The sequence below is a fragment of the Falco biarmicus genome, chromosome 8 (genome assembly GCF_023638135.1).
Source record: "Falco biarmicus isolate bFalBia1 chromosome 8, bFalBia1.pri, whole genome shotgun sequence".
Classification (NCBI taxonomy): Eukaryota; Metazoa; Chordata; class Aves; order Falconiformes; family Falconidae; genus Falco; species Falco biarmicus.
In genome coordinates this window covers 48,396,317-48,408,457 of record NC_079295.1, presented here as the reverse complement: position 1 = coordinate 48,408,457, position 12,141 = coordinate 48,396,317, and the positions used below count along the sequence as shown (strand labels likewise).

Here is a 12,141-nt window from a genome sequence, read left to right as displayed (position 1 = left end):
AGGCGATCTTCTGGGTTTACTTTTGGTAAAAGATTTGAAAGTGACATGTTCAGAGAGTTCGTGCTGCCTGAAGATAAGAGATGTATCTCCCCCAAAAGGACTTTTTCTATTATAATTGATGCAGAAGAGAGCACACAAAGCTACCTTGGATTTAGATAACTGTTAGACACTTAAAGCTAAGTAAGTTGAAGTCAGCTACTATCATCTAGATTGGAAAGATTTATGATCATAGTATTTTTTTTAATATTTGAGAAGTGATGTAGCTAAATTTAAAGAATGACATTTGAAGGTTGAAAAAAAAGCCTTACGAACAAAACTTATTCCCAGATAAAAAGTGATCTGGTTGAGTGGAGTTTTCTATCATTTTTTGAGACTTGGAAAACAAGACCGAGTATTTCAAAGGTGCAGGCTTTGGCTCAAGTAAAAGTCATATTTTTAATGAGGAATTGATTGAAAGTGGGGGTTTTGGGGGACTATGTGATTCAGGAGTCAAAGCAGAAAACAAGGTAACCCTTGCTGACTGAAATTAATGAATTTTGAACTCTGACTGTCTCTTCTGCCTGCTCTCCTTAACCCTGATGGCTAACACACATGGATCAATTTTTAACTGCAGCACTAAGCAGTTCTGCAAAATTAACATAAATCTTGTGGATTCCACAGGCAGAACAGATCACACTGCTGAAGTTTCTCAGTGTACGGAAGGAGGTGGTGGTAGAGCGCTTTGGCTCACCTTGAGGTGCACTGGTGATTTATTTGAATAGACAGAAGCTATGCTACAAGTCTGGTACCACAATCTACCTTTTGCTTGTTTCTTTTCATCTCGTGTACACTGCAGATGTGCAAGTCCAGATGGCCTCTGGCTTTTGGAGAACTAACCCAATAAAATAACATAGGTTTGCCAAAGGGAGGTGCTATGCTGATATCCACTCTAACCCTGGGATATTTCAATATGCCACTGACCTGTATGGTGATGTGTATGCGTGAGAGCTGTATCAATGGCAAGCCAAATCTTTGTTATCTTATAGACTGTAATTCTGTACTGCAGTCTAAAATAGCATATGCCTTATTAAAATCACATGGATTTTTTTTTTTCCCAATTTGATGGAAGGGAGGAAAAAGGGAACAGTCTGGTTGAGATCACCATGCACTTTTGCCTTGGTGCACCTTTCCTTGCAGGAGCTGCAGTGCTCACTCCTCTCCGAGCCTTGCTCCTGGCTATCAATATGGGGCATCATGAACCAACTCACCTGCTTGTTCAAGGCAGGATTTCCCTGGTCTCAGAGAAGTACAGGACCAGCTGTATCCCCTGCATGAGGATCTGCTGCAGGGACACTAATTCACTGGTTATTTGTAAGCAGCTAACTGGTAATGAACAGTTTCTCTTGGCCTTATGCTGACCCAGAGAGGGAGTGTGGGTGACTGCTGGAAAGGGTGAGATCCTGGAAGTGCTCTTTGAGTATGTGCAGCAGAAGAAACTGTGCCCAGTTAAGGTCACCTGGAGCTAAAGGCAGTAGCCCCTTTGGTCTATGATCCTTTCATAAATACTAGTTTTAGCCAAGTTAATCCCAGACTGTATCTGGAGGAAGAAAAAGGGAAGAGAGTATCAGAACAGGCTTTTCTGAACTAAAATTCTCTATTTTGAATCTGAAAAAGTTTCTTTTCAGTGTCTTGGTTCCTACTTTTTTTATTCTAATATATTAAATTTTAGCTAAGGACAAAATAAATTAAATTTGAGGGATCGTTTCCCACAATTCTTTGAAAAATGAGCAATTTTTCAACTTGGAAGACCTGCTGTGTCTGTAGGTTAGCAAAGTATTTACACTTAAAATTATCAGTCTCCAGAACTGCAAGAAACTATCAGAGAAATTGAAGAGAATTAAGACAAATATTTCTGAGTAGTTATTTTCTCTGTAAGTGCTAGTGGAAATAAAAACATGGAAGAGAAGGCATGTAGATCTGAAAGAGAAATTGTGTAAACATTAGCATACAAGGATTGTAGCTCTGTTTTGTAAGTAAAAATATGAAGGGACTGTAAACGTTACAACAATGGCAGGGGAAAAGTTTCTGATGTTTGTTTCCTGTACTACTCTGTAACTAGTACTCAAACTGTTGTCCTTTCTGCATCATCTGTATTGCAGAATGCTTTCTCCCAGCTCCTTTTTGTTTCTGATAGGGCATGGTCATGGCAGGTGTGTTTTAGTTCAGAGGACTCTTAACCCTCCCAAGAAATCAGACTGACTCTGAAGCTTCAAGGAAGCTCAGGAGAGTCTGGTTCAACCCCATGTGCTACTGAACAGTTTCTTGATGTGACATCACATGAATTAAACTTATTTTGTGGTTGCAGGTGACCTGTTATGCATTAGGCTGTTATGCATATGTAACAGGTGGATCTTGCTGGAAGTCCTAGTCAGATTATACAAATAGTGTCCATACACAGGCAGAAGTGATGTGAATTTGCAAACTGTGAACCCCCTTTTGGCTCCAGTGTAAAGAGGAGTTCAGGAGTTAAAAAGGGGAAAGGAAAAAGTATGAAAGGTAAAAAAACCCCAAACAAACACCAGTATCTTTTTGTTGGTCAGAACTGCGTATTCTATTCTTCTAAGGCAATCATCCATAAGGGTTATTTTCATGTTAGGGCATAAGAAAAACTTAATGGCTATGAGACAGAGCCAGTTTAATAAGTATTGTAATTTTATTTCCAGGGCTTTCTTGTGCTTCTGAAGAATCACTGAGCTGTGAAATGAGAACAGTTGTTTGTATCTTCAGAGAGCCCTACAAAGTTATTAGCTCCCACCTTCCTAATTGAAACATATTCATAGTGTAGTACATTGTCATTTTTAATGGGCATCATAAAGAGAAGCTGTGGCTCTTGAACAAGGAACAGTCACGTATTAAAAATTATGCAAGTTAGAAGGAGGCAGATGTCCTAAGTGCTGGCATGTCTAAATCAGGCACGGGCAAGCTTTCAGACTCAGCTGCTTTCTTTTAAGCAACTAAATTAACAAACTGTTTGCTGGACTTGCTGATAACTCACCAGTTTCCTGAGGACTGAGAGATTCCTCAGAACTTGTCACACACACATAAACAGGGATTTTGGATCATTTGTTTGGCCTCTAACTTTGCAGCGTGGTGGCTGTGTGCTTGTGAAGATTCCCTGAGTTGGAAGGTAGCTGTAACGTGATGGGCCTTCCTGTGATGTTATACCTGTATTAAAGCATGATGTTGTGGTAGAATTTCATTTGTGTCTGAAGTTACTAACAACACTTACTACTGTGTGTTGAAACTGAAGTTAGAGAGGATACTTAACTGTTTGCTGTACCCAGCCATCTGTGGATACATACTAACTGACTTCAGAGATTAAGGGCATGGTTTTCAATCAGAGAGTAAGTGCATATACTCCTTTCTCAGGTTGGATCTTGCATGTGTAATCGGTTCTTAATAAAGATATTCCAGATAGAGGAGCCCTTGAGATTTAAAAAGAAAACAACAAACACCACCACAAAAAAACCCCTCAAACCCAAACAAAACAAACTCACACCACATTGTATAGAAATTTCGATTGTGAATTTAAAAGTATTTTACAAAGGGAAGTAATTTTTTTTTTCCTTGCTTTGTTAGATGAGCAAAAAGAGCTAACTGCCTTTGCCTGGCAAGTGAGAGGCAATCAGCTGACCGGGTTTGCTGAGTTTCTGCAGGGTGCTCTGTATGTTTGCAGGTAGAAGTACAGAGGGGGCATGGGGGTTGTTCTGAGACCATGGCATCTCCCACCTTACTCCTTTTATCTGCCACAGTGACTTGTGCTCTCTCACTGCTATATGCTTAGCTGTGTGACAGTAGCAAACAAACCTGAATAAAAAATTTTCAGTGTAGTTAGAAGTTGGTGTTGTCTGCTTTTGAAAGTGTGTCTCAGACATGCAATGCATATAGCATTACATTTGATGCTGATGGGAACTTTATGCAAAGACTGAGTAGTATCTGATGTCAGGTAAACAGAAGCTGCTATGAACATAGTCATGGTCAGGTTAACTACAACATAGAGCAAATATAAGACCTTTCCTGAATTTGCAAACTTAGTACAGCAACTTTCTGACATGTTAAAGTGTGGCATGTAGTGTACAGGTACCATGTGCTCGTGCTGGGAGACGTAAGCATTGCCAGATAATCAAGGCAGATGCTTATCCAAGATAGGATGGAGGGCTAACTCTGGTAGTATTGTTGCTAATGGTCTCTGCTGTCATCTGTGAAGTTGGTTTCTTCAGTGAAATGGTAAATTTCTGTTTCTGAACCTTGTTGGTTCCATGTTTGTACTGTATCTGAAAGAAGGACTTTCCCCTCGTCTGTAGAATAGGAACAGTATTTCTGTTCTTGCTGTCTGAAGGCCAAATACATTAATGAAATGTCATTTCGTAACGGAAGGCACTCACTATATTAAGTTGAGTATAACTCATTATGCAGCCTGGCCAATAAAAGGAAAAGTGTTTTGGTTTTTGGTCATCACCTGCTTCTCCCTGGCCCTTCACCCCCGTATTGGGTAGTTTGCTAAGCTGACAAAATGCAGGCAGAAAAGAGGAGAAATGTGAAGAAGCTTTCACAAAATAAGATATTTAGACATAACAGTCTGTGATGTTAAGTAAGCCTATGAGAATGCAATTCCAGTCATCTACTCAGAAATAACACAGTTCTGTATAGCAGAAGAGATCAGAGAGTTGCTGTTAAGACTTCTTTACTTTTTACTTTTTGGAACTGAGTAGAGCCCCTGTATTTCTGTCTGACAAACCCCCGTCAGCATCACGGCCGCGTGCGGCCTAACACGTTCTAGATATGTCAGACCTACTGCATATGCAAGTTGCAGATGAGCACCTTAAGTTAAGCAAATCTGCATGACTTAATTTACTGTCTAAGTTCTGGGCATCAGGCAGTCTGGTTATGGTAAGTCATATAGAAACGATAAAAACTTTTTCTTGGCTTGAGGGAGAACCTCTGTGTTTTGGGAAGCCTGGATATTGGTAACTTGAGTACAAGGCATATATCATAAGTGGTATTTTGTTATTGCTTATCAAATAATAGAAGTCAGGGCAGTTAGTATGGTTCATGTGAACCGCCTGTTGAAACCCCACAGCTGGAGCCTATTGCTGTCCGCTGTGATCCCTGATGCCATTGCTTCCTTTGCTGAGAGCTCTGCTCCCTGATGTGCTGCTGCTGCTGTTATGGTGAGTGAGGTGCTTTCTACCTCTTTGTTCGTGTCCACACATTGACAGCCTTTATTGCTGTGACACATTTACTCCTCTCCTGTATTGGTGAGGGGAGATTGAGAAGCGATGTGCTATCCTTTAGTTTCCTATGCTCCCAAAATACATGATACTGTAAGTGTATCAGCCTTGCTGCAGTGAGTTACAAAGTCTCCAGAAAAGAGATGCAAAACATAGTGGTAGCAAGGGTGATGTGCCTTCTTTTTCTGGAATTAAATTGCTTAAAGACAGGATTAAAAAAAAAAAAAAAAAAAGGTGGTGGTGAAATGAAATGAAAATATATTATGAAATGTCCTTTCTTTCTATTCCATGCCTGTTCTGTATAGAAAAGTTCACAATTTTTTTCTTCTTGCCCTAAGTCAGATTGATATAAGGAATTAAAGTAAATCTTTTCTTTAACATTACTCTTTTGTTGCAGAAAGTTACTGTAAATGAGACTGTGGCCTAAAAATAATAGCATTGATCTTGTGTTCCTTGAAGCAGTTAAATTTCCTTTTGGAGTGCAGTCCCAATATCTAGGCATTTAATGTGCTTTAATATACACTTTTCATGAAAGTAACATGATTACTTTGAGCTCTTCCTTTACCTGGGGAATTTTAATCCATTTCAAAGTAACATTGCCCCAAGAGGTGACTGACACAGATGTTTTGGGCTTATGGAGCAATTTCCACTGTGATTAAAAACTCAAATGAGCCATTGGTAGCAGAGGTCATTAATTTTGTCTGTGTAAGAGAGGAGGTCATGCAGGCTACTACTACAACAACCTGGTACTGGATTTTTCCATGACTTGTGGCAGGTTTCAGCTGAAGAGGGTCTGACATATATGGCAGACCAGAGGAACATAGTTTGTGAATACCATTTTTTCAGATTCACTTGCCGAAGTACATTTATTCTGTGCTGACATAGAGAAACAAAAGCCTCAGCTGCTCCGTGTGTGGAGAACAGGAGGGGAGTGATGGAGGGAGAGGTGTGGCAGGGATTTGGTGGAGAGAATTGCTAGGAAATGGTCTTTTTTACACATTAGAAGCCCTAACTTCCTATCTTGACAGAACAGCGGCAGAAACAGAGGTAATGTCACACTTCTTCACCTTTTTCAACCGGTCATGCTTTTGGGTTGGCAACACTTTTATTCTGTAATCATGGTCTTTGTGCTTCTCGTACTATTTTTCACTTGCTTGCTTTATTGATAACTGAAGGTTGAAATACCAAGATGAGGCACAGACGCTGGGCAGAAGGAGCAAGTGCTCAGGGCATGCAAAGGTGAAAGGCTATGTTGATGCTTGATCATTTCAGTGTCACTTCTACCCCCAGTTTTACTGCAGGACTGTCTTCTCTTGGTGCAGCACCTCACTGGACTATGAGGTCCTGGTTGCCAGAAACTGTGGTGAAGCAAATGGCTCTTGTACAGCATGGATGTGTTTGCATCTCACTCTACCACAGAGTGCAAAAAAGGAGTTCTGTGTGCAAATTTAAATTTCTCAAAGAAAAGTGGAAGCAGAGCTGAGGAGAAGAAAATATTTGGGCCACTAGGACATATACCCTATCGGAGATACATATAGGCTATATTTGTGCACAGTTTCTACCTTGAATCTTTTCACCACCAGGAAGATTTGATAGTATACCTGCATGGACTTCAAAGATGTTAATAAAATGTGTGTTGCTTGAGGAAACAGCACTAATTCTTTTTGTGGGGAGAAGAAACTATTAGACCTTGCTCTGTAACTCTCAGCCTTCCTCACTTTAACTGTATATTTCTCCCTTGGACCCTACTGTTTTCACTGTTGATGTTTAGTTTCTTGTTTTCTGTGTTATTGCCGCTAACCTTGCAGCGTTGTGAGAAGGAATGGACTGATGAACCAAGATAGAAACCTGTGACTGTTGGGAGGAATTTGATGTTTGTGCATACAATCTGGCAGGAACTGGCACTTGCATTGCAGAACCTCTTTTCCTCTACCAGAAGGCTTTGCTAGAAATGACAGGAATGAGTAGAATGAGAGAAAGAATTACTGAACCATTAAGGCCCAAAAGTTTCAGGACGACCTTTCCTTCAGGAAGGGATGTTCTGGTTTCTGGAGGGCTGGACATGTTTAACAAGCCTCCAAGAAGGACATCTGACCCAGGATGTGATGTGAATTGCTTTGCCCTGGTTTACTTTTTCTGAACCATGAATGCAAGTGTGGCTACAATAACTTAGTAACTTCTTCTATTTTTCCGACCTCAAATGTAGTGAGTGCTGATGCTAGTGTGGTTTGTAACCTCATTTTACAGACACAAGTTCTTGTAATGCAGAGGATTTCAAGAGGGAAGACCTTTGTAGCTGAGCAGAGTCCCCTGTAGAGTGAAATGGTTCTGTTGCAGTTAAAATTGAGTACTTGGAGAACTGGATTCCAGTAATGTGTATTTTGCTTTTGCTTGCAGAGGAAGAGAGTTGAACACTAAAAAGTTACTTTTCTAATCTTTCTCATCTCCTTTTGTATCTCACAGTATTGTAATTACAAACCAGTAAACAAGAATATATGAAAACTAGTTTCAGGTCATAGTTTTATGTTAAATTTTTATGGGTATCAACACAGTTTCCATGAAAATAAACTTACAAACCTTGGCCCTTCATTTTAGTGAGCTTTGTTAACAGTGCTATGCACTTTAGTAGGAACTTCTGAGACGTTTTACAGGATTTGGAAACCTCTTGATGAAATGCTATGGCTCACTACTTTAGGGCATAAACAGTGGCAATGTTTAATCTTCATTATCTGTCTTTGTACTTGCTCAGCAATTCTATGCTCCCCCTGGATTTCTTTGTTCTTATCAAAATTATTTTATCCCCCTCAGGTTCTTTCAGTCTGTTGCTTTTCTCATTCAGTTTCTAGGTGAATAAGCCTTTTTTTCCTCTTGCTGCTTCCCCCCCCCCCCCCCCCCACACACACACCCAGGCTAAAGGAAAGAAAAGGTGAAAACTGCATCCTGAACTTTGATTGTGTGTGATGAGTTACAAAGCACTGCAATGTTCATAGGGATGATGTGTGAAATGTGGGTGGTCCACAGCAGTGGGCTTTGAACTGGGCTTTAAGCCAATGGCTGACTTTCAGATTTATTTTTTTTTAGGGAGAGTGGGGTGGGGTGGATGGTGGTGTCTTAACTAGCTGGATTTTAAAAAAAAAAATAACGTATAACTATGGGTGAAGAACACTAGATGAAAACCAAAATGCTGTTCTTTCTTGACTCTACAAGATGGGATTTTTTTACCACTTGACTTCAGTGGCAAGAGGATCTATGCTGACAGCTCATGCACACCTTAAGTAGTATTATTTAAAAACTGGCGTAAGCAAATGAAGCCAAATTTTGGCAAATAGAGGAACCTGTTACTGTAGTATTTCTTGCAGGTTTGCTGAAAATAAAAATGTAGGGAACAGAGTCACAAACCAGTACTCTAATAGATTGATGTCTGTAGTACCTTTTCCCCAACTATATATGGGGATGGGCATCTCTTTGTCTGGCAGAAGCTGAAAGAATAGTGAATGGTAACACAGGAGGGGATAGATTAAGTGTCTGTGGTATAGCAGGTTCAGTTTCAGATATATATGGCTGGAATTTGGCCTGCAGTTCCCGGGTACTGATCCTAGCCATTCCTGACAAATAATCCTTTTACAGACCTGTGATTTAATAGTTTCATCTTGACAAAATAAATGAAGCTTGCTGTCCATTTTTTTCTGGGTGATAAAGTTCTCAAACTTAAAATGGTCATCAAGTATCACTGTGTAAACTGTTTGAGGCTAATCAGAGACCTTATTAAAACAAGAGCCAATAATGTGTTTATATGTCTCCTCCTCCCCCTTCTTCTACCCTGCTTTTGATGCAGATGCTCTCCAAAAAGCTTACAGATTGCTGGCACTGACATGGGAGGTGGAGGAAGTGTAATAAGCTTCCTGTGTATGACTTCACGATTTTTGTCAGGTACTAAATACCTGTGTGTACAAGGTGCCCTTTATATCAAGGGTTTTGTCTTGCATTTGAATTAAGAAGATCGGATTCCTGCAAAGGTAATAATGCCAGGATAATAGCTGCATATGGGAACATCTCCATAGTTTCTTCATTAAAATATTTTGGACATAACTAAGGATGTGCTAGCCAAAACCTCTTCAAAATCTGCATAAATTGGCAGGTGTCTATCTGTGGGAGCAAACAGAAGAATTGATCAGGATTTTTTTTGCAGGGTTTGCAAACTTCTTGTAGGATTTCTGAGCCAAGTTCAAGACATCAAAATGATCCATAAATGATTATAACAGAAACTAAAGTAAAAAGATAGTTACAACTTGTATTGATATTGTGTGGTCATGATGCAGAATTTGCAGCACATGTCTCCTTGTTGTCACCTGACAAGACCTCTGTCATGCCCAAAAAAGAAAATAGCATGAATTTCTCATATAATGCCCCACTGATTTCTTTCACAGGCCAAGAAGCAAATGTATCCAAACTTTTAAAAATCTGAACTCTGGCTGTACTCATTGAATCGGTACTAGAGAGCCAAGGTAGCAGAGGGACTGGAACCGCGGCCATGCCAAGAATTTACGATGACACAATATCCAGCCAATCTAACACATTGCCTCATTTGCCTGCATTATGTTGCCACAAGATGTATCCTAGCCTGTTCCAGTTTCCTTATGTTCTACTTATAGCAGGGGTGCTGAGATAATATTGTGCACCCTCAGCAGGTGCTCTGAAAAAGGAGCATTCTCTAATTCCTACTGTTTTTCTTTTTGCACATAGAAAGGAAGACTCTTACAAAGCACTGGCAAGCAGGCTTCATGTAGATAACTACCTCAGCTTTGACTTCAATGATATTGGGCTTATGTGTGCAAAGAAGGTCTATACCTGACATTTTGTTGGGCAAAACAGCAGCATGTTTTGCACTAAATATTCTAGTTTCCTTTAGTCCTCTTCATTGCTTTTGACATTACAAACTCTTGGATATCTCCAGATTTACCCTGAGCCAGTTGGACTTGCTTCTGAGATGGAAGTTAACCTCCCAAGTCCCTCAGAGCTTTCCCATACTTCATACTGTCTCAGGAGTCATGCTTTTGCCTTTCGTTGTTGCATTTCCTGTGTATTTCTGTTTACAGTCAAAGTTCTGGCTTTTCTCAATATTCTTCATGGTCTGCAGAGCTTAGTAATATGACTCTTCTACTGACTCTGGACTGCTTTCATTTTGCTGCAATTCTTCAGAGCAGTCCTTTTTTAAAAAAACAAAGCGGGAGGAGGGAGAAAGATTGACACTTTTCTTAGTGACACCAGCCAACTTGAAAATAGACCAAATCTTGTGATGCTTCTCTTGAAAGCAACTTAGATGGAAAACAACCTGAATTCTTTAGCATCTTCTTTTTTAAATAGTATCCTAGTGGGATGCTGAAAACACCAGAAACAGGCTTGTAAGAGATAGCATGAGTTTTGGGATTTGGTATGAACTGCTAAGGTTTAGAGAATTTTTAGATGTAACTTCCTGGATCCCTTGTCTTTATTTATAGACAAAAGTTACCAGCATGGGGAAAGCACTCTTACACTTAGCACAGTAGTTCAACAAATAATACCTGTGGTCAAGTTCTAGAAGAGGCAATGTCTCCAAGGCTGGACTGAGATAGGGTGTTGGTATGTGTTATGCCTACTGAGCCTGCCAAAAGTCTTCAATAAAGTTTTGCAAGTAAATGAGCTGTGACACCGTTCTTTAACAGTAAATGGACTTAAACCCAAAGAGAGTTGAATGCAACCTACTAACCTGAGTGGTGAAGGATTATTTCCATGATGAAAGAACGAATGTGTTGGTACTGTTACATTCACATCTTGTTTCTGACAACAGATTTGAGACTGCAGGAAATGTGTTTTTTTTACTTTCTTTTACTAGTAGTCAGGTTTTTGGCCTCTTATGCTTGCAATACATGCTATGCTGAACCTAACTGTTATGACTTGTAGCCGTATGGGAACCAGAATGGCAGAGGTGCAAGTGAATTTCTGTTATGTGATTAAGGCCGCTATCTATTCCAGGGAGAAACACAAAGATGACCAAAAGAAAAATGAGAAAGAAGAGAAATTACAAGAAGAGTTTACTTGAAAAGGGAAATAGAGGATGATAAGAAAGATCAGAAAAAATGAGGAGCAAGATTCAGCTTCCTTTTTCATGCCTGTGACAGTTGTGGAGCTCAGTAATCAGAACTCTGTGGGGATGATATCCGGCTAGGAAGATTAGTAACAGGAACCAAAAATCTGTCACAAGACATTCTTGAAAGCTTATGTTTCCATAAGTACTTGTTCAGAGTATGCCCCATGCTGAGTCTTGCTTATCTCTAAGTCTGTGAATAGCTTTTGGAAATGAATGGGGGTTTTATTTTTTTCATTTTATTTTTATTACCCAGTATACTGCAAAAAGATAGATAAGCAGCTGAAATACTTTAAAACTTCTTTGTCATCCATCACTCCATCTGCTTCAGGGCTTAGCACACATCCCTGATCCTTCTCTGCTGTGCTGTAGAGCTTGGTCTCTCATATTTCTTGAGTGGAGAACAAGGGCAACAGTGTGAATTCAGGAATTATCTTGATATTTGTAACCTTTCAATTTTTGCTTCTCTCTTTAACCATTTCAATTGCATGGCAAAGTGCCTGTTGCATACTTTGGTGGAAAGTCTTTCTATTATAAATATAGTCTGTGTAAAGGTAGGATATGCATAGCTATGGACAGGTACCATCAGCTGAACAAGGGAACACAATCTTGAGGATTACTTGTGGGTAAACTGGAGATCACATCTTTGCCCACAGTGAAGTGGAACTGGTCTGTTGTACAGATGACTGGTAATAGCAAATCCTAACTAATGTTCACACACTGTTTGCTTTAAAGATCTATTTTCTT

The 12,141-nt window shown here is 39.8% G+C and overlaps 1 protein-coding gene across 1 annotated transcript in view; it reads left to right on the top strand.

Moving 5' to 3' along the window:
* KCNIP1 (potassium voltage-gated channel interacting protein 1) overlaps nucleotides 1-12,141 on the top strand; it is a 436,690-nt gene that overhangs the window by 45,838 nt on the left and 378,711 nt on the right. The window lies entirely within an intron of this gene.